Raw genomic sequence first — 22,434 nt, 5'->3', positions numbered from 1 at the left:
CAGTGGCCAACAAATTTTTCTAAAGGTTTTGCTTCCTTAATAATAAACACAAATATAATTTCCCACTGACTGTATCATGTAGGAATTTTGAGAAACACAATGGTATCTTTAATTGTTTTAATGCACTAATGTTTCCGATACACTGTGATAGTGTGCCGTGGTTAAGTGTTTTCCTACTGATTTTCATTTGTACTCAATGTCCAACAATAGACAGCCAGTATTGATGGATTCCAGTTGCCCTGATATCTTTTTTTTATAGTGCCAATGTCCTGGTGAAACCTTTTGCCCTGTTTGTCACTGACTTGCACCAAAATTTGCGGGAAAGAAGTCCAAGTGTGACAGTGTTCTAATAAATAAACTAAGTGCCCTCGGGATGGACCCCAAAGTGATGGGCTTGATCAGGAAGTTCTTGAGTGGAAGACGACAGAGGGTAGTGGTCAATGGAGATACCTCTGAGGAAAGGGATGTTACCAGTGGTGTGCCTCAAGGTTCTTTTCTTGGGCCTGTTATTTTTAACAAATTTTTATAAATTATATTGCTGAAGGGCTGTCAGATAAGATTTGTCTCTTTACGGATGATGCCAAAATCTGCAATAGAGGATGCTGTAAATAACGTGAAGAAAGACCTAATGAAGCTTGAAGAATGGTCTGAAATTTGGCAGCTAAAATTTAATTTTAAGAAATGCAAGGTCATGCATTTCGGCTGCAAAAACCAGAGGGAACGGTACAGTTTAGGGGGTGAAGAACTTATGTGCACAACAGAAGAGCGGGACTTGGGTGTGATTGTATGTGTTGATCTTAATGTGGTCAAATAGGTTGAAAAGGTGACGGCAAAAGCTAGAAGGATGCTAGGTAGCATAGGGAGAGGTATAGCCAGTAGGAAAAAGGAGGTATTGATGCCTCTGTATAAGATTCTGGTGAGACCTCATTTAGAATATTGTGTACAATTCTGGAGGCCCCACCTTCAAAAAGATATAAAAAGGATGAAGTCGGTCCAGAGGAAGGCTACTAAAATGCTGTGTGGCCTTCGTGATAAGGCGTATAGGGACAGACTTAAAGATCTCAATCTGTATACTTTGGAGAAAAGGCGGGAGAGGGGAGATATGATAGAAACATTTAAATACCTAGGTATTTAAATGTGTGTGAGTTGACGCTCTTTTTCATTTGAAAGGAAGCTCTGGAATGAGAGCATAGGATGAAGTGAAGAGGTGATAGGCTAAGGAGTAATCTAAGGAAATACCTTTTTACAGAAAGGCTGGTAGATGCATGGAATAGTCTCCCGGAAGAGGTGGTGGAGACAGAGACTGTGTCTGAATTCAAGAAAGCCTGAGATAGGCCCGTGGGATCTCTTAGAGAGAGGAAGAGATAATGGTTACTGCGGATGGGCCATTTGGCCTTCATCTACCATCATGTTTCTATGAATTTTAGAAAGTGCATCTTCAGTGACACGTTGCACTTCATGGTTTTGTATGTTCTAAGAAGTTTGTCAACCAATTGAACAGTTTGTTGCTCAATGACATCCTTGAATGCTTTCTAGGTGATTGTCTCTGGCCTGACTAACAGATCTTCAAATCTCTCATCATTGATGACGTGCCTGATCTGTGGACCGACAAAAATGCCTTCCTTAATCTTGGCGTCGGTTATTAATTATTAATTGCATTAGCCTGACAGTATAACCAGAAATTGTAACATGTACATTTTGCTAAAACGGTATGTGATACCTAATTTTAAATGTGATTTTTGTGATCAGTATGGCTTGTATAAGGCACTTGTTAGCATGGCTTTGTGTAAGGGGTCCTGAGAACAGGGGCCTAAATTTAAGGGCTCAGATTTTTTATTACGAGGCTGATATTAATTTTAAAACTGTATTAATATCCTTCTCCTCCTCGTAATGTCACAGAATTGGCTTTAGCAACCCATCAAGCTCCAATCAATGCTAAATAATTGCTTCATCAACAGGATCGTATTAGCATAGAAGATAATTAATGAAATAGTGATTAAAAAAACGACAAACTTTCTTGTGACTCTTCCTAGAAGCATCTTTTTGAATATAGCGTACAGTTTTTCAAAAAGGACAAATCTCAGCAAAGGGAATACACCCCTCCGTGGCTCCTATCTATTAACATTTGGTTTACTCAAGTCCAACATGGCATGTGGTCAGTGTGTTTATTCCAGGAGGCAGGAGATGCCGTCTAGCTGTCCCCGGGAGTTCTCTGTTCTGACCTTCCGGGGGGATGGGGTCCCAGGGAATTAACTCGCCAGCCCTTGAGTCTGTCTCCAACCTGCCAATGCTTGTTCCAGAGAGTGTCCGAGGAAGAGCCTCGGGAAGCTGCCCAGACAGGACTGGATACTCTCCCCATGGCAGATGCATCGGCAGACAGTCCTCTGCCTACTGTGCTCACACGGCAATTAGAAACACTGCCAAGATAATGTTTATTAATTTATTTGTTTTATCACAAAAATACTGCTGCCTGAGGGCACCATTCAAACTGTTCCCTTTTCCTCTAAATGGCTCATTCTGACAAACTAATTACAGAATTTTCAGCCTTTCATCATTCAAATGTAGCACTTAATATGCAAACAAACATAGTTAAACCACACCATAAATCCTCCGAGACAGTAACTCAGAACTGGATAAAGATGGATTTTGCAGGGTTCAGAACACAGAGAGAGCAAATAAGCCACAGCCAGTTTTAGGGTTTGTGTCCAAGAGGTCAAGGGGGTCAATATTATCTTTACCACCAATCAAACTCCTCTATAGAAAGTTTGAACACCTTTAAGTGGACTCGAATATAATGTGAAGCTTTTAGAAAAACATTTTTGTGTGAAGAATTTCTTGAAATTTTATCAGAAGACAAAAAGCCTCAGAACTCAAGTCTAGGTGTATAAAACATCCTTCAATCCATAGCCCTACTTCTCTGCCCACCAATCCAGCCAGCAGATTAACCGTTCCCCTTAACTGTATCCATGGCATCCTGTTTGTCTGTCTTGTCTGTTTAGATTGTAAGCTCTTTGGAGCAGGGACTGTCTTTTTTGTGATTCAGTACAGCGCTGCGTATGTCTGGTAGCGCTATTGAAATAATTAATAGTAGTAGTAGTGACTTAAGGGGCAATTTCTCTATCAGCAAAAAACCTTCCATTGCAAAAGCTACTTTACAATTCATTCTGTGCTTCAGTTTTTTTTAAAATTTTTTGCACACCAAATGCATCACTCTGTATTTCTTCTTTCACCGCCAAATATTATCAGAAGCTTCTAATTTTTGTAGGACCACTGTGCCAAAAATGCTGTAACAAACAATTGCGTTTTCAATCACTTTTTAAATCGGTCAGAATACAGCCGTAACTGTTCCACAGCTTAATACAAAAAGCAGCGGCTCTGGTTTCAGCATATCGTCCGCACACTATCGGTTTCAAAACTTTTGATTTTCAGATCTCAAAGCCCTATTGGGCTGATAAGGTACCACTATACTGGTAGAGTACCATGGTGATTAGTGGTAGACAGATTGATGAATTGCAGAAATCACTTTGTGTTGGGACTTGAAATGCAATCGGTAGCCAATGTAATTCTTCAAAACAGGTGTAATATGGGCTGTTCTTTCAACATCCAAAAAAGTCTACTCTGTTCTGGTGTCAGGAAGGTAATTAAGGAGCATGCATATATCAATATAAACAAGTGGGGAGAAAAGACCTCAGTTCAAGCCAGGAATGGCTGGGGAAACACTAAACCAGTGAGTACTTACAGACGTGAGCAGAGCGTTACACTGATTATTCCCCTGAAGATGTGCTTGGCGAAACGGGGTTCTCCCATAGGGATTTGGGATCTGCATTGCTCCTAACCCAGCTTTTTTGAAGACCAGCACAAGACAAGTGGCTATTTTTTGTGCTGTCGGATGGTATTGATGTCTGTGTGGATTTATCTAGAATTCTATGAGAGACTCTGCAGTTCCTGATGTCCGGTGAGGAGGGGACCATTAAGTTGCTCTAACGGATTGCAAGTGGAGTTTTTTTGGGACCTGTGACTCTTATGGGATCACTTGATGTGCTTGTACGTCTGTAAGTACTCACTGGTTTAGTGTTTTCCCAGCCATTCCTGGCTTGAACTGAGGTCTTTTTTCTCCACTTATATTGATATATGCATGCTCCTTAATTACCTTCCTGACACCAGAAGAGAGTATTTTGCTAGTATTTCTGCTCTTTCCTTCTTTAAATTTTCTGTTCTTTCTGCAGCCTAACCAACCTTGCTGCCGCATTTTGTACTAACTGTGATGCCCAGTGCAGTCTGTCCTCCTCGATGATTCTTCTGATTTTGCAGTCTTTAAAGTGTGAAAGTTATTTCAGTTTTACTGCTAGTGGAAATGCTCTATACTTTGATTACATCCTCATGCCATAAAGAGATCTTCTGTGTTTCTCTCCTGGTTTCCATCCCGCCACTTCCCATGGAAGAGCATTCCAAGCATCCACCGCCCTCTCCATGAAAAAGTATTTCTTGATGTTGCTTTTCAGTTTCCCTCCTTGCAACTTCATTCGTGTCTTCTAGTTCGATTACCTCTCCGTTTTCGGAAAAGGTTGTTTTATTCCTACTATTTAACATTTTAAATGTCTGTATCATATTTCCCCTGTCCCTCCTCTTCTCCAGGGCATACATATTCACGTTTTCAAGTCTTTTCTCTTACGCCTTCTGGCTCAGACTTCATCCATTCTGGCTGCTTTCCTCGGAACCGCTTCAAGTCCTTTTATGTCCTTGGCAAGACACAAAAATGAACACAGTACTCCAAATGTAGTGTTAGCAATGATTTCTGTCACCTCCTTCCTTCTGCTGCTTATGCCCCTTTCAATTGAGCCAAACATCCTTCTGGTCTTGTCTTGCTACCTTTAGATCCTCACACACTATCAGCCGCGATCCCTTTTCTGATTTGTGCACACCAGCCTCTCATCACAACATTCCCTTTGGATTTCTCTACCACAAAAGCATCACCCTGTATTTCCTCATATTAAAGCTTCACTGCCATGCATGATCCCAAACATCTAATTTTTGTACACCACTCCTCATGCTTTCCACGCACTCCGTGGTGTCCACTCTGTTGCCAATCTTCATGTCATCTGTAAAAAGGCATATTTTTCCTTCTATGTAATCCTTTGGCAATATTGCTTACAAAGATATTGAACAGAATCAGTCCCAGGACAGATCCCTGAGGCATTCCTCCTATTATGCTTCTATCATGCTTTGTTAACTTTGTTTTGCCATTTTGTCAGACAATGTTTACCATACTATCTTTTGCCTTACTGTGTCTGAGAGTGTTGTGAAGTAGAACCCTGAGGTTGTAGGTTCAAACCTACACTACTCTTTGTGACCCTGGGCAGGTCGCCTGATCTGTCTTATTTTGGTCACACCATCAGAAAAGAGATCATTAAAGAAGGGCATCTTGCTTGGGAAGATCAAGGTGAAGAGGGTGACCTGCAATCAGATGGCTGGACACATTGAAAACAACCATGGGAATGATGCTGAAGGACCTTTTTAAACCGATTTTCTTTTTGAACCTGCAGTTCATCAAGTTGCTAGGACTTTTCCTCCAGGAAATTGTCCAAACCTTTCTTAAAACCAGCTACGCTATCTTCTCTTATCACAATTCTTCCAATGCCTTCCAGAGGTTATTGTCTGAGTGAAAAAATATTTTTTTCTATTGGTTTTAAAAGTATTTCCCTGTAACTTCATTGAGTGTCTCCTAGTCTTTGTAATTTTGGCGGAGTGAAAAATCGATCCACGTGTACCCATTCTACATCACTCAGGATTTTGTAGACTTCAGTCATATCTCCCCTCAGCCTTCTCTTTTCCAAGCTGAAGAGCCCTAACCGTTTTAGTCTTTCTTCATACGAGAGGAGTTTCATCCCCTTTATCATCTTGGTAGCTCTTCTTTGAACCTTTTCTAGTGCCGCTATATCTTTCTTGAGATAAGAGACCAGAATTGAACGCAATACTCCAGGTGAGGTCGCACCATGGCACGATACAGGGACATTATAACATTCTTAGTCTTGTTCACAATCCCTTTTTTAATAATTCCTAGCATTTTTTTTTTTTTTTGCTTTTTTGGCCACCTCTAGACATTGGGCGGAAGGTTTCATCATATTGTCTATAATGACACCCAGATCCTTTTCTTGGGTGCTAACCCCCAAGGTGGACCCTAGCATCCGGTAACTGTGATTCGGGTTATTCTTCCCAATGTGTTTCACTTTGCATTTGTCCACATTAAATTTCATCTGCCACTTGGATGCCCAGTTTTCCAATTTCCTAAGGTCTGCCTGCAATTTTTCACAATCCGCATGCTTTATAACAACTTTGAACAGTATAGTAATCACCTCACTTGTTGTTTCAATTTCCAGATCATTTATAAATAAGTTAAATAGCACCGGTCCCAGTACAGACCCCTGAGGCACTCCACTGTTTACTCTCCTCCATTGAGAAAAATGACCTTTTAAATCCTACCCTCTGTTTTCTATTCGATAACCAATTCCTAATCCACAACTTAACTTTGCCACCTATCCCATGACTCTTCAATTTTCTCAGGAGCCTCTCATGAAGAAGTTTGTCAAAAGCTTTCTGGAAATCTAGATACACTATATCATCCAGCTCACCTTTATCCACATGTTTATTCACACCTTCATAGAAGTCAAAACAAATTGGTGAGGCAACATCTCCCTCGGCTGAACCCATGCTGACTCTGTCTCATTAAATCATGTTTGTCTACATGTTCCACAATTTTATTTTTTATAATTGTTTCCGCCATTTTGCCTGGCACTGAAGTCAGACTTACTGGTCTGTAATTTCCTGGATCTCCCCTGGAGCCCTTTTAAAAAAATTGGTGTAACATTGGCCACCCTCCAGTCTTCAGATGCTACAGATGATTTTAGTGACAGGTTAGAGATCACTAACAGCAGGTCAGCAATTTCATGCTTGAGTTCTTTCAGTACCATCCGGTCCAGGTGATTTATCATCAATCAAGTCTGTCTAGTTCTCCTGATCGAGTTGGAGGTCTGCAGATGAGCGTGCCACCTTTCCCAACATGATCCCCATTGTCTTTTACTTAGTGAGCAGTTCCTCCCCTTTTTTGCCAACTCTGTCCCTCCTGGATAGGTTATAGCCAGTTACTGTGATATCTCATTCATGATCTGTATTTTGCAGTTGTTTGTATTCCACTTTGGCGTCTGACTTACGAAATGCAGAATATTGTGTATATAAATGAATAAATAAAGATTGATGAGAAAGTTGGTAGGCTCAGATGCAGAATCGCAGCAAGTAACTGGTGCAATAGTTAACTCTTCCTCTCTACTGCCTTTAATGTCATTGTCAACTGTACAATTTGCATAGTGATTATACAGAACAAATTGAGCACAAGCTTACTAAATAAATATTCATTATTGGTACAATGTTGAGCTGCTATAATTAGCAAATATGCAGATTTAATGGCTTCTGCCATACAAAAAAGGAGTCAGTGTTATCCAACTAAATCTATCTTATGAGGTTGCGACTCAGACTAGCATTTAACTCCCAGTCCATTGACGAGGGTTACCAGCCAGTTCTCCTCCCTCAAAGTGGCTAACCTTACCCACACTTTGTTTCTCTCTTATGGTTGTTATTTTCCAGGGGAAAAAGGACCCACAAAAAAGCCTTCTCCTCCGCTGCCAATTCCAGTCTTCGTTCCTTTCGTCTAGCTGCCCCCCATGCCTAGAATAAGTTACCCAAATTTGTCCATCAAGCCCCTTCCCTTCCCTTGTTTAAAAGCAGACTGAAAAGCCATCTTTTTGAGATAGCCTTCAATCCTTAACCCTACTTTTCTGCCCTCCAACCCAGCCAGCAGATTTACCGTTCCCCTTAACTTATACATGACAGTGTTCTTTTGAGCAGAGACTGTTTTTTTATTCTTTGTGACTGTGCAGCGCTGTGTAGGTCTGGTAGCTTGATAGAAAGAATTACTAGAAGTAGTTGTAAGGTGACTTAGAGTCTACTCTCTCTCTGCAAATGCATAAATGGTAGTGAACAGCATCAGTTTATACTTCTTCTGGCATTTTATTATTGTAAACTGCCCTGATTTGAAAACTAAACTAAAATCTTCCTTTCCTGAGTAACTAAGCTTTAGGTTATATAGTGCCAGTGGGGGAGGGAGGGGGGAATGGGTCAATTTATTGACCACTGTGACATTCAAGAGTCTGCTCACGAGGTTTCTATGCACCTGCCTGTAACATCTCCTTCAATCGCTCTCCCTCCTCACCTTCCCTCTCAGGAATTATTCACAGCTCAGAGGAAACCAGGACACAAAGGTCTTCATTTTACGAGGGTACAAGCTCTATTCTTGTTTCATGCATGCACAAACTGGCACTCAACCAAGTTTCCAAGTTTATTAAAAATTTCTTATACCTCCAAATCAAACTTCTTGGCGGTTTACAATATGTTAAAAGGGCAAAACATAGAATATTATTAATAGTACAGCATAGTAATTGTCAGGACTAATAAAAACAACAAACCAGCAGATTCGTATCAAGCCAAACAAAATTACTTAAAACAAACTGGATCAAAATGTAGAACTAAATAATCAATAGGAAAGAGCAGAGAAGGGGAATCACAAGAGGGGAGGGGGACGTATTTCTTTCAAGAAGAAAAAGAGGCAGAAATCAATTACTGAGTCCTTACAAGGAAAGGTGAGAGTCCAAAGGCTTTTAATTTGGACTTAAAGCAAGCGTCTAATTCCCCATTTTACAAAACTGGGAAATGCACTTATCAGATCCAAGTGCGTCTTGTGGCAAGTTCACCGGGAGTTACACCGGCTGTCAAGCATGTTTTTGATTTGGTAAAGGGATAAGGGGGGAGAGTGCCACCTTAATCCCTCAGTGGTTTTTGTCGCCCCCCCTCCCCTCAACTACCAAACTGGCAAGAAAATAGCATTAGAATAATAACTGATAATTGGTTGGTTATGTTGCTTTTGCTCCATATAACCAGTTATGTGCTGACTTTGAACCCATCAATATTTAAAACATTTATCTTTCTAAATTGGATGTTTACAGTAGAGTGAATGTCCATTTCTCCTATATTTTAGAGCAGGTTCTACCATTGACAGATTCTCTAAAATACTGGTGACCTGCATTTCTCAATTCTTCTTTCTGTGAGCTACCTAAATGGGGCTCTATACAAGAAAAACTTCCTAACACGACAAACATTTGAATAACCAGGGAAATAATGAAAGCACAGTTTGTTGAACAAACCAGAATGATGCAGACGGTAGACTGTGGAAGGTAAAGGGCAAGGTCATAGGTAATGTAGGAAGAGTGACCCAGAGTTCAAGACTTGACACAAAAAAAGTGATGAGTCATTACACCAGGGACACAGAAAGCCAAGTAAGCAGAAGGCGATGGAGGGAGGGGAAGAGAGAGAATGATATACATCTCAGAATAGTGGGGAGAGATGGAAGAATGCAAAAAAGCACGTGATAGACAGTTAAGGGGAACGGTTAATCAGTGGGCTGGATCGGAGCGCAGAGGAGTTGGGTTAAGGATTGAAAGCTAAATCAAAAAGGTGGGTTTTCAGTCTGCTTTTAAACAAGGGAAGAGAAGGGGCTTGACGGACAAACTCGGGTAATTTATTCCAAGCATAGGGGGCAGCTAGATGAAAGGAACGAAATCTGGAATTGGTAAGGGAGGAGAAGGGTACAGCTATGAGTGGCTTATCTAAGGAACAGAGTTCCCTGGGCGGTGTATAAGGAGAGAGATTGAGGGGCAGCAGAATGAACACCTTTGTAGGTCAGCAATAAGATCTTGAATTGTATGCGATGGTAGATAGGGAGCCAGTGAAGTGACTTAAGGAAAGGTGTGTCACGAGTGTAGCAAGGTTGGTAGAAGATGAGTTACGCACAGAGTTTTGCACAGATACAAGGAGGAGAGGTGACACTGCGGGATACCAGTTAGGAGTAGATTCAAGTAATCTAAGCGTGGGGTCACAAGAGCTTGGACAAGGGTCCGGGTAGTGTTCTCAGAGAGGAAGGGTGATATTGAAGAGATAGAAGCGACAGGTCTTAGCAGCTTGTTGGATGCGCGTAGAAAATGAGAGATCAGAATCAAAGACCAGTCCAAGGATACGAGCAGAGGAGACTGGAACAATGACAGTATTAGTTACAGAGATGGAGGAGGAGGAAAGAGGAGCAGCTCAGTTTTGGACATATTTAGTTTCAGATGACGGCAGGACATCCAGGCAACAATGTCAGCCAAACAAGCAGAGATTTTTTCTTGGACTTTAGGTGAAATTATAGGTGTAGAGAGGTAGATCTGGGAGTCATCAGCATATAGGTGATACTGGAAGCCATGGGAGGAGATCAGAGCACCAAGGGAAGAAGTGTAGAGAGAGAAGACAGAACTCTGGGGTTCACCAACCGCTAGCGGGGTAGCAGCAGAAGAGGACCGTTGGGAAAGGTAGGAGGCAAACCTGGAGAGGACAACCCAATGAAGCAAAACTACATATCTCTACCACCAAAGTTAGCTAGACTGCGCTGATCCTTTTGGAAGACTGTTCTCAGCTAGTGTTGCGATCGGCTGACACCATTTTGTGCAGAAGAATGGCAAAGGCCTCAGTCCTGCTGCTGTATCAGTAGGGCAGAAATGACTAGGAATCATGTGTGTCCCATGAAACTAGTACCGCTACCACAGATGGGTCACAAGGGAGTGGGGGGCTGATGGGATTAGGAAGGGGTCAGCTATAATTGAAACAAATGTTATTTCATTTCTCTCGTTTTCGTGATATCCCGCAAATCACATACCCCCTCCTTTACTAATGTGTAGCATGGGTTTTAGCGCCGGCATCGGCGGTAACTGCTCCGACGCTCATAGAATCCCAGGAAACTGAAACTCTGTATTGTAACACCATTACAAAGCTCATGTAAACCGCTCTGAATTGACTCTATAGAAGCTTTCAATAAACAATCACCCCTTCTTAGGCTCTCCAAAAGACCATCAGGAATTTAGAGACCAGTAGATTTTTTACAAATCCTTGTTTCTTTTTCTCTGTTTTTAAAAATGAACTAATATTTATTCTGTGTACCGCATCGGTTTTGAATGCATTAGGCACATGTGATTCTGGGTAATTGCATCAGTGCATTGCGTTTCTGCTTTGCAGGAGCACTGCAGTGTTTCAGGGAGCGGTAGAAGTGCTGAGTAGAACCACCTTGCAAATAAAGTAAAAACATCGGTGCTGAGGCTGTTCAGCTGTTAAAGTACATCACATTGTACTGGGTTACACATATTAACTCAGACAAAATCTTCTTTCTGTTATAGGTGTAACTAATTTCAGCAAGGTTCCAGATAGACCCAGATATGGCAGCCCCTTCTTGGTGTTGTGACTGCTGTATTTCATGTAGACAGGTGATAGGATGCAAAGGAGAGGTAAAGGGATGAAAATAAACATTTGGTGCATTGTAAAATATGTTTCAAATATACAGTACAAACAAGAATTTGGCAGTGCAGCTTGTTTAAATAACTCTAGAATAGATCTCATTTTACAGTATATGCCATGTGCCAATTGCGGTACCAAGGATCCATGGAAGCAGATGCATACTTCGGAGGAAAGGCAGGAGAGGGAAGATATGACAGAGACGTTTAAATACTTACGTGGTGTAAATGTGCATGAGTTGAGTCTCTTTCAGTCCTTCTACACCAGCATTCTCCAATGCAAGGCTTGAGGGTCAGTGGCTGGGTCCATTCATACTCTGATTCTTATGTGAGCCAAGTATAGGATAATCAAGCCATCGTGACATCACTGATGAGGTTGGCTCTTAGGCATTGGTGGAATGAAGCATTATGACATCACAATCTCTGCTCTAGAATATTGCTACTCCTTGGGTTCTGGATTGGCCACTGTGAGAACAGCCTACTGGGCTTGATGGACCGTTGGTCTGACCCAATAAGGCTGTTATGTTCTTACTGTAAATCTCATGGTTGCCCCTCGATGGTTCCCCTGTACTGAACTCTGGCTCTACCTTGGCCTCCTCTCTGCTTCTCCCTTGCTCCCGTAGCATTTTTTGGGTTCACTGCTCTAATGTTAAGGAGCCATAGCCCCAAGTCAGCAACTTAGTGTAGGATAGATTAAATTCTTTCCAATGCAATTTCTGTGCCATATGTCTTTGGGCTGCCTCTGTATTTACTCTGCTCTATAAATGATCTCTATTAGCCAGGAGTTTGCTCAAAATTCATGAATTTCAGGCCCAAGTGCTCAGGGATGGTATTGATTTTCACTTCCATTCCATCAGAGTGAATCCTTCCTCCTCTAGCTATGGAGCAAAATGAGACAGACCAACCACGACTCTAATGAATATTTTTTGTGTTAGTGTGAAGAAGCCACTTTTTGATCTTAATCTTACCTGAGTTCCCGGGATGCGGCTCCCCCCCCCCCCCCCCCCTGGAAAATGACCCTCTTAACTGGGACTCACTTTACCCTCTCCAGTTATTTAAACTGGCTGAGGGTGGAATGTCATCTTCCCTCACTTTTGCAAGACACACTCCATCCACCTTTGAGCTTCTCTCATCCTGGTTATGCCACAGTGGACCTGCGCTCTGGTATTTAAAGACAAGCAGGCGTCTTCTATCCAGTCCCCTTCCAACTGCTGGAATAAACAAGCTGATATATGAATGTGGGGAGGCACTGATGGATGAAGAGCACTGGCAAAATTCTTGACGGTATGCAGATGCAGAGAAGTCATCCATTTTTGTCACTCCCCCATGTTTTCTTCAACGTTGGGCTGCTCTTTTAAACGTGCCCCCGATCACAAACATTTATCTTCCAGCAAATTCCGGCCTCCTGAAGTGTAATCTCGTTGGATGAATTATGAAAGCTGAAGACTGAATACAAATGGCAGCAACCCAGGAGTCAATTAGTCAGAGCCAGTTTAGGGGACTTAAAGAGCCCTGAAAATGCTCCCTAACAAGTTCACAAATGACTTCCATTACGAGCACCACACGTATTATTCAAAGTGACCTGCGTTCTCTCATTTACCGCCACAGGGTGCTGCTAATTATGCAGGGCAAACCTGGGGGACATGGCGCCCCTTCCTTAGATAACATTTTAAACAATGGACTGTCCACCCCTGACAACAGCAATGAGACCCCATCCAAATATGGAATGTCTGCATGAGGTCACATGGAATTTCCCTGTTCTCGCACCTAATCAGGCCCAGATTTAGTCCCAAGCAAGGCTCGCAGTTGCCTTAGATGCAGAATTTTGTAGGCCACATCTGATATCTGTTTAATGCCTCTGCCCCACCCATGCAAGGAAGAAGAGGGCCTGCATTATAAAACACAGCAGAGCTGTTCCAACTTCACATCCTAAGGGGTCATGCAATGGACTGAAAATCTGGGCTACTGGGTTTGCTTCCCACTACAGCTGCTTGTGGTTCTGGGTAGACATTCGGATTTACCCGGACATGCCCTCTTTTTAGAAGACTGTCCAGGCATCCAGAAGGCTTTTCAAAACCGAGCACTTTATCTGGGTTTTGAAAAGCTTAAGCTTGGGACAGAGCACGGATGCAATGCGGCGATATCACACGCATGCATGCATGCATGTGACATCATCACATCACACCTGCACATACCCAACGCTGCTCCAAGCTCGAAGAGAAGAGGTTCGGGGGCTGGAACGGAACGGGGCATGATTTGGGTGGAAAAGGGCGGGGCCACATGTCCAGATTTTACCATCGTAAAATCTGGTAACCCTAATTCTGGGCAATTCACTTAACCCTCTGTTGCCCCAGGTATAAAACTACGGAGAAGGTAGCTATATATAATATGTACACCACTTTGGTTGTACCACAGAAAGGCAGGATATTGAATCCATGACTCCCTGGCCCTGGAGTATGGGAGAAGGTGAGGCCAAAGCCGACACCTCAAGCAGTATGAGGAAACAGGAGAGGACAGGCTTTACAGGGAGCAGAACAATTTCAGCATAGCCCCTCCCTTCCTTTCAACAGGCAGCATTTGAACAGAAATATGAGGGGAATGACTAGAACAGACACGGCTTGGGACTCAGTTGAGAACAGAGTTTGGGGAGGGGGAGAGCACAGTTTGATCATACAGCTGTGACTGAGGTTTGCATCTGGGTTGGAGGAGATAAAGCTGATGTACAATCTTTCTCCACATTTTGCTAATGAATGAGAATCTCAGCCAGCTTCAGCGTAACCAAAGCTGAGACATTCCCAGATGTGCTGAGCCCAGCTCTGGTTTTGGCTCGCAGGTTGAAGTATGCTGAACATGAAATCCTAAATCCAACTCTGCAGAGATCAAATGCTACCAGCAAACTTGAATATGAAATATTTTGGATGAAAATTAGTCAAATCAGTTTCCCTTAAAAGAAAGGGGAATAAGCATCACCTTCCAAACAGGTGTCAAGAAAAAACCCCAGACATGGAAATGTGCGAGCCAAACCCTAAAGCAACTCCAAATGCGCTCCAAACTGACCTGCCACATGCTTGAGGAATATGGGAAGAAGTCCAATGATACTAGATCCCAGAGAAAGCCCAAGTTGGTCACATGGCAGAAAGAAGGATAACATTTCCCTTGTTGATCTGCTTGTAATGTATTTCTTTCTGCCAGTTAAACACAATGGGCTCAGTGGGAATTGAAGCAGGAGAAAGGCGATTTCTTTTCAGGATGGCAACAAGGGCATTGTTTGGAGAACTGCTAATGAAACAAATAAATGCAGTTAGCTGAAATTAATTTGAAAGCTATAAATTCCCAGAGACACAGCACACTTGGGGAGAGAAAGAGCCACTGCACGATCACAGGGAGACAGAGCAAACTGGAAGGACACTGCACAATCAGAGCACACTTCCAGGGTGACACTGCACAAGCACAGGGAGACAGAGCACACTTGGGGAGAGAGAGAGGGAGACACTGCATGATCACAGAGAGACAAGCACACTGTCCAATCTTAAAGAAACAGAAAAATCTCCAGGGAGATGCTGTGCAATCCGAGGGAGAGAGCAGACGCCTATGCTCATTTTGCCAGTGGGAAAGTCTGGAATGTATTTATAGAAGATAGGGTTTGGGTTAGTTAGTTTGGTTAACCACTTTTCAGAAGATGTGTAGGCAATGGAAGTGAAACTCTGAGGAGAGAGGATTATTTGCTATTTTCATAAGCTTCTTTACCTGGACGGTCTGAAAATTGCTCCATTTATGCTGCCAAAACTATGCAAAGCGTTCCACAGCCTGTCTGCTTTTAATGATCTATCCCTGCCTTAATTTTTCTCGGTTTGTTTCCACAGAACTGAAGCCCTGGGAGAATTTCCTTAAAGTTTATAACAGCCTTGGCCGAGGGGCAGTTTCAAAGCTTCCCCTTCTCACTTCCTTTGGCTTCCTTCCTCCTGCCCCCTTTTTTTAATCGGTCTTCTGCTTCGCAATGTCACCTTAACTCATATAAGTCAGATACATTAGCAGGTCTGAATCCGTTGCATAGTGGAGTGCTGACAGCAGCATGTCTGATCTTTGGGCCTTTACTTTGCATTAATTGCAAAAGTCATGTCACATTAGAAATGGGCGCTCTGTACGAACAGACGTGCCTCCTGGATCCTTCTGCACACATCAAGCAAGCCACGTTCCCCCTCCTTGCCTAGTTTATTGAGCAAAAAAAGCATTCTTCTACTCTAATGGAAAACCTTGGCAATGCCTGGTGCACGTTTTATCGCCATCCCTTTCACTGTTCCGTGTTCCAATATGACATTGAAAGGATCATTTCCATGCACTGCGGACCTAATCAGTAAGGCTGCAAGGTGAGACCTGTCCCCCAAGGTCAATCGCTCAGCAGCACTCGGATGCCAGCAATTCTTTGGTGTGAGGAAGGAGGCAGCTAGGTTAGGATCATTACCCCACTGGCTCGAGCTGGAGCAGACTGATCTGCCCTCTGTCCCCGCTGTACGCTGCCTTGGGTGGGTGCACTTATTAAATCCCCATAAATAAATAACCTTTGTTTACAGTATATGTTTCTGCAATGATATAATCATAAGATGTCGTCAAAAGATTGCTAAAATCTTTAGAAAGGGAACATCTGAGTTAATAAAACGCCCTTTCCAAAAGATTTTCCTACTGTAGACCCCTTTTTAAACAAAGATTTGGAACTTATAACATCGTGTGTAATATAATTTGGGGTCGATATTCACTATTTATAAATGTAAAATGCAATATCTGTAACTTTCAATATGTTTCTCCTGTCAAACTCTCCTAATTTTGGTAGGTGCATAAAAGATTCAGCATCTTCATCAGTCATAAGCCCAGGGACTGATTCAGCTTGTTTGCTCTCAGTTGGAGGAGAATTTTCAAAGACATTTACCCAGGTAAATGAACTGACTGAAACCTTCCCTGATTTGTATCCAGCTAAAGCTTTCAAAGACTGCATCTTTTTACCTGGGACGATGGGAGAGTGACGGCAAACACCAGATACAAATGGCTTTCCAATATATACTTGTGGGCAGGAAAAGCAGATCCGTTTTTACTCGCAGGTTCTTCCCAGTTCAGGCAGCTGATCAACAGCACAAAGGGCACAATTCTATGAATAGCGCTTACAACGTGCTTAAGCGTGATTCTATAAAACTTAGGGTTACTAGACGTCCGGATTTCCCCCAGACCTTTTGAGGACATGTGCGAGAGTCCGGCACTTTGTTTGAAAATCACCTGCACTTTAACTTCCCTCTGAAACAACATTTGCAAGGCACAGATGGGAAGCAGGTAACCTGGAACAATAAAACACCCCACTACTCTATGCCTTAGTCCTTTCCCACATGGACTACTGCAACACCCTATTCAACAGTCTCACGGCGAACAACATATGACGTCTCCAGCCTTCTAAAAAAAACCCTCCGTGCCTGTGACCCTGTCTCCCAGGCTCTATTGTCGGCTCACTGGCTGCCCATCGCCAAACATTGGGTCTTCAAGGGCCTGATGCTAGTGTTCAGATCCGTGCACAACATGGCACCAGGCTACGTGAGGGCAAAGCTTCCTCCGTACATACCAAACAGGTCCCTCCGCTCTCAGGATGAAATACGCCTCAAAATGTTTCCTGGTTGTGCCCTTCAACTGCAAAGCGCCAAATGACGTTCCTACTCCCTCTTCATACTGAGCCACTGGAATTGACGACCCCCCAAAATTAGATCCCTCAGCAATAAAAACATACCTGTTCATATAACTCCCTTGCCGACGGCCGGTGAGTTACAAAGAAATGTATATTGGTATGAGGTATCGCATTAGGAGAAAAACTTGTATTGGAAAATCTTCCACTGTAACTTTGGCAAATTGTAACCTGTTAACTGTATATTATGTATGTTTAACCTGTAACCCGTTCTGAGCTCTTTTGGGAAAATGGGATGGAAATTAATTAAATTATTGTGAGCAGATGCCTTCTCAAACCAACAGTCTCTACACAGGAATCGAAGCCAAGATGATGGGATTTTATTTTTCGATCTAAATTTAAAGCCCATATGAAAGCGCCTCCAGTGACTGACACCAATCGTTGAGGGGGGGGGTGGAAAACTCTAGCAGTATCTGCTCTAAACAGTCTGTCAGGAGGTGTCTCCCCTCTCCCCCCTCCCATGAATTATTCAGCACCTTTCTGTGGCTTTCTCTTTTCCTTATTCCCATGTGTGGCAAGGGCCAGAAACTCGTCTTTTGTCTTCGCATTATTAAAATTGGTATTACCATTGCAAATGCTTCCTAGGGAGGCAGTATTAATAACGGCCTGCACTATCTGACTTTGTCAGCGGGCGTGGAGATTAATATTGCCATCCACGAGAAGCATTATACCGTTTAGAGGGAGCATATTGCTTGCCTGGTAAGCCATTCTTCATGGGCTCTGATAAGTGCCTTCTGATTTGGCATTACAACATTACTGTTTACACAGCTCGAAATGCCTCATCAGACAGCTGGAAACACGTCAGCCCAGACGGAGAAAGATAACACAAATGTACAGCTGTGGCGGTCTCGCTTTCCTGCATGGATCACTCTGCTTCATCCTACTTCATGTGGGGGGAATCGTTCCGTTTCATTTCTGTGTTTTTATATTCTGCTTACCAGCAGCAAAAGACCATCGAGGCATTTCCTCGAAGACCCACCATCTCCTTTTCCAATCTGTGATGTATAAAGTGGAATGCTAAGTCCAAGGACACTGAAGGCATGCGAGTGTTTGAGCTGCAGTTTATACAGGCACTAAAACTCCTTCTCACACTCTCCCTATTGCACTATGTGTCTTTAGAGCTCTCATATCCCATTTATATCGCTAAGAAAAAGGAGCAAGGCCATCAACTGTGATGTCAAATTCATGCGTTCGGTACTGCAAAGATAAATTTAGATAACTCCACTGTTAATCCACATTAAATTATAAGCACTCATCTGTCAACTAAAGTTAGAAAGGGGCAGTGAAGTGGTAATTAGCAGTCACCCTGTAACATAGAGACATCACATGGTTTTGCAACTGTATGGAAAAGGAGACAGTTTTAGATCAGGTCTGCAAAGCATTCTGGGGATTGAGTCCAGTTTCCCAAAATGCTCATGCTTTCCATTAAACACAGATGGTTGTTCTACAGGGATCATACCAGGGGGCCACAATTATCTCTGCAAGATGACTACGTCTAGGTCGGCCCACATCCTTCCCTAACCACTCCTCCAAAAACATCTCTTTCAGTCTGAGTACACAGCAGGATTCAGAGGCCTAAAAAGTCCCTGGATACGTCTGAAAAGCCGTTTTGATTATCGGCACTTGGATGACCTGTCTTTTTGATTGTCCAAGTGCGTATTTCAGTTTCGATTATGAGCCCCACACCTTTCTATTGAAGTAATTCACTACATTTGTTGAGAGCCTACATTCTCTTCCTCAGGTTAGAAAAGATTTTTATTTAACACACTGGACATTCCATGTACAAACCAGTCTGTCATGATCACCCTCTCTCTTGCAAAGTGTCAAATCTGTGAAGCAACTCCTCCGACCATAAGGCTGCCCCGAACACAGATCCACTCTTGATGATTTTCAAATTGTAGGTATGCGGCTGTAAAGGTCACTCATTTCTTGCTCTTATGAGTTAAATCTGCTAGTTTTCTGATGAATTTGCTCATGAAAGGAACAGCGCACATAAAAAATGTATAACATTTGGGACTTTGAATCCATCAAAGGATCTTCCCCAGTGCACCTGAGAAATGACTCAAGTGCTGCACCTTGCATCAGTGCCCTGGAGCAATCTGTGAGTGAACCAGTCCCTGTTTTTAGACAGCGTTAAATCTGCTGACAGCTGCATCCGAGTGGAAATCTATTAGGTCTTCATCTCCTATATTTTTGTGTTTAATTTTTTGGTTTATCTGATTTTTCATGTTTCCAACCAAGTGATACACTTATCAGGAAGAGGAGAGCTTCAAGTACAAAATTGATGCAGAAACACAAAAGTAACTCTCGGATATAAAACAAAAGCCTCCCTAGGTCCACAGTGAAGAGAGCAAGGAGCATACAAATAAAATAAACCACTACAGGAAGCTGGTTAAGATTTAGGAGTTAATTACAAGAGACCAACAGGCCCTTTTATTAAACTGTGCTAAAAAGGGCCAGCACTCTTCCCCAGGGAGAATGTGGTGCAGTGGTTAAAGCTACAGCCTCAGCACCCTGGGGTTGTGGGTTCAAGCCCCACGCTGCTCCTTGTGATCCTGATCCCCCCCATTAGATAGATTGGGAGGGGAAAATGCTTGAGTACCTGAATAAATTCATGTAAACCATTCTGAGCTCCCCTGGGAGAACGGTATAAAAAAAGAAATAAATGGTTCTGTCCTATGCACTGAGGTCCCTTTTAGCACAGCAGTAAAATGGCCGGTTTTCCATAATTCCCATCAATGGCCAAGCGCTTATTTTACCGTTAGTGCAGCCACACTTACTGACACGAGTTGATGTTGAAAAAAAGAGAAAGGACGTGGATTTGGTTCAATCACTGATCTGAACCAATGTCAAAACAGAATTTTGTTTCTGCAAAGTGGCACTTAACGAAATAAGATAAGTGGCAAAATAACGCTCAGAATTTAGGAAGTTGGTTGGTTGGGCTGAGAACTTTTCAGCCAAGTATAAGCCACTGACAATCGAGCACCCTGATCCCTGTGATCCTGGGCAAGCCACTTAATCCCCCCCCCCCCATTGCCGCAGGTATATTAGATAGACAGACAGGGAAAAATGCTTGAGTAGCTGAATAAATGAATGTGAACTGTTCTGGGCTCCTCAGGGAGAATGGTATCGAAAATGAAATAAATAAATCAAGCAGAGCCAATGCATTCCAAATGTGGCTCCCCAGGCTTAGGCTGTTGCCTATATTGTCTATTCCTACATCTAGGCCTGCATAAGCTGAAAGCCCAGGACATTTCAGTGTTGACTGGGACTTGTTTTGTGCAGCCAGTACTCTGATTCATCGCAAATCCCAGTTCTGCTCCAGCTTCATCTGGCTGCTTTTTATAGTGAGGAATGAATAAAAAATAATTCCTTTCAATAAGATGTCGATGGTTTGCCATGCACCATTGCTTTAATAGTGTAATAACTGAAGAGTTTTGATTGGCAAAATGACTTAATATAAACCTGCCAGTCCATATGATGACACTTCCATATGGAAAGAAGGACTAGATAGAAACAAACCAAAGGCAGGTTATGTGGGAACTACTGGTGCAGGCTGGGAATGGTCCCAATTAAACTATTGTCCGAGTCCCTTTATTACGTACTTAGCCATGAAATGGTCCTATTAAGAGCCACAAGATAGTCAATGCCCTGAGCCATCACTAGTAATGCACATAACCCACTCCATCTTCTCAGAACTATCGACCTGAGGAGCAAGCCAGTGTCCTCACATGGTAGGAAGTTATTACTTCAAGTGGATTTTTCACTTCATCAGGAATTCCAAAGACCAGGGGACACTCGATGAAGTTACAGGGAAATACTTTGAAAACCAATAGGAGGAAATTTCTTTTCACTCGGAGAATAGTAAAGCTCTGAAACGCATTGCCAGAGGTTGTGGTAAGAGCGAATAGCGTAGCTGGTTTTAAGAAAGGTCTGGAGGAAAAGTCCATAGTCTGTTATTGAGAGAGACATGGGGGAAGCCGCTGCTTGCATGGAATGTTGCTACTCCTTGGGTTTTGGCCAGGTACTAGTGACCTGGATTGGCCACCGTGAGAATAGGCTACTGGCTTGATGGACCATTGGTCTGACCCAGTAAGGCTAGTCTTAAGTTCTTATGTTATGTTCTTAGACCTTCCCCACCCCAAAGACTCCTTTAAACTTCTCCTTTAGAGAGAAACCAAGAAGGCAGCCAGTCTACTTGATCCGCCATGAGAAGCAGACCAAACAGAATTGTCATTTGCAAAGGACCAATTAGCGTGTTGCCCCTGACGCAGCCACGTCGGGCACTTTTCTAGCCTGTGAGTACGTCTAATAAAGACTATATTTTTATTCTGTTTGGTCTACCTGTCCTTTAGGCCGATAATTATCTCTCCTATTTGTAAATAACTCAGTGTTTCACAGAAACCTACTGGGTCCCCATCATAGAAACAGATGCAGAATTGGCCCCTTCCACCACAGATGCCCTCGTTTGTCAAGCCACTGAATTGTATTTTCTTAGCGCTCACCTTTCCATTGGTAGTTCAAAAGGAGTTATATTCAGGTACAGCGGGTATTTATTTCTCCCCTCAGGATTTACAGTCTAAGGACTAGATGTTGTCAGCGTCTGCTAACATGAATTAATGCACGTTATTGGCCGGATGCCCTATTTATTGCAGTGCTATCTAGTTAATAGCACACCTTAACTATGGGGCCCTTTTACTAATCGTGCTAATTAAATGGGCTTAGCGTATTCTTACAAGGGCCTTTCCCATGCACCATACTTATTTTTAACACAGCCATCAAAAAAGGCTCTTGTCTTTGTATTGCATTGCTGGCCATATTCTAATGTTAGCATTAGAACACAGCCATCTCACGCTCTGCTTCCTATTTAGGAAACGCCAAGATCTGGCATTATAGACTTGCTAGCCACTAGCTGATAAGTTCTTTCACCCCCACAGCCCCTCCTAGAAAAACAAATACCTGCACTTAGCACGTGCAGATGGTTAAAACTAATGCAGAATGCTGTACTGTGTCCTGCGTTAGAGCCATTTCTGTTGTGTTAGGAGCACATGAAGAATATAAGAATAGCCTTATTGGGTCAGACCAATGGTCCATCGAGCCCTGTATCCCATCTTCACAGAGGTCAATGTAAGTCACAAGTACCTGGTCAAAACCTAAATAGTAGCAGCATTCCATGCCACTGATCCAGGGCAAGCGGTGGCTTCTCCCATGTCTGTCTCAACAGCAGTTTATGGACTTTTCCTCCAGGAATTTATCCAAATCTTTTTAAACCAGCTACATTAACCACTCTTA

General features: G+C 42.8%; 1 protein-coding gene across 3 annotated transcripts in view; it reads left to right on the top strand.

The window, feature by feature from the left end:
- The window catches only part of FGD5 (FYVE, RhoGEF and PH domain containing 5), a 164,945-nt gene that overhangs the window by 39,152 nt on the left and 103,359 nt on the right, over positions 1-22,434 (top strand). The window lies entirely within an intron of this gene.

The sequence above is a fragment of the Geotrypetes seraphini genome, chromosome 17, assembly GCF_902459505.1.
Source record: "Geotrypetes seraphini chromosome 17, aGeoSer1.1, whole genome shotgun sequence".
Classification (NCBI taxonomy): Eukaryota; Metazoa; Chordata; class Amphibia; order Gymnophiona; family Dermophiidae; genus Geotrypetes; species Geotrypetes seraphini.
This window is presented reverse-complemented; position numbering and strand designations above follow the sequence as displayed.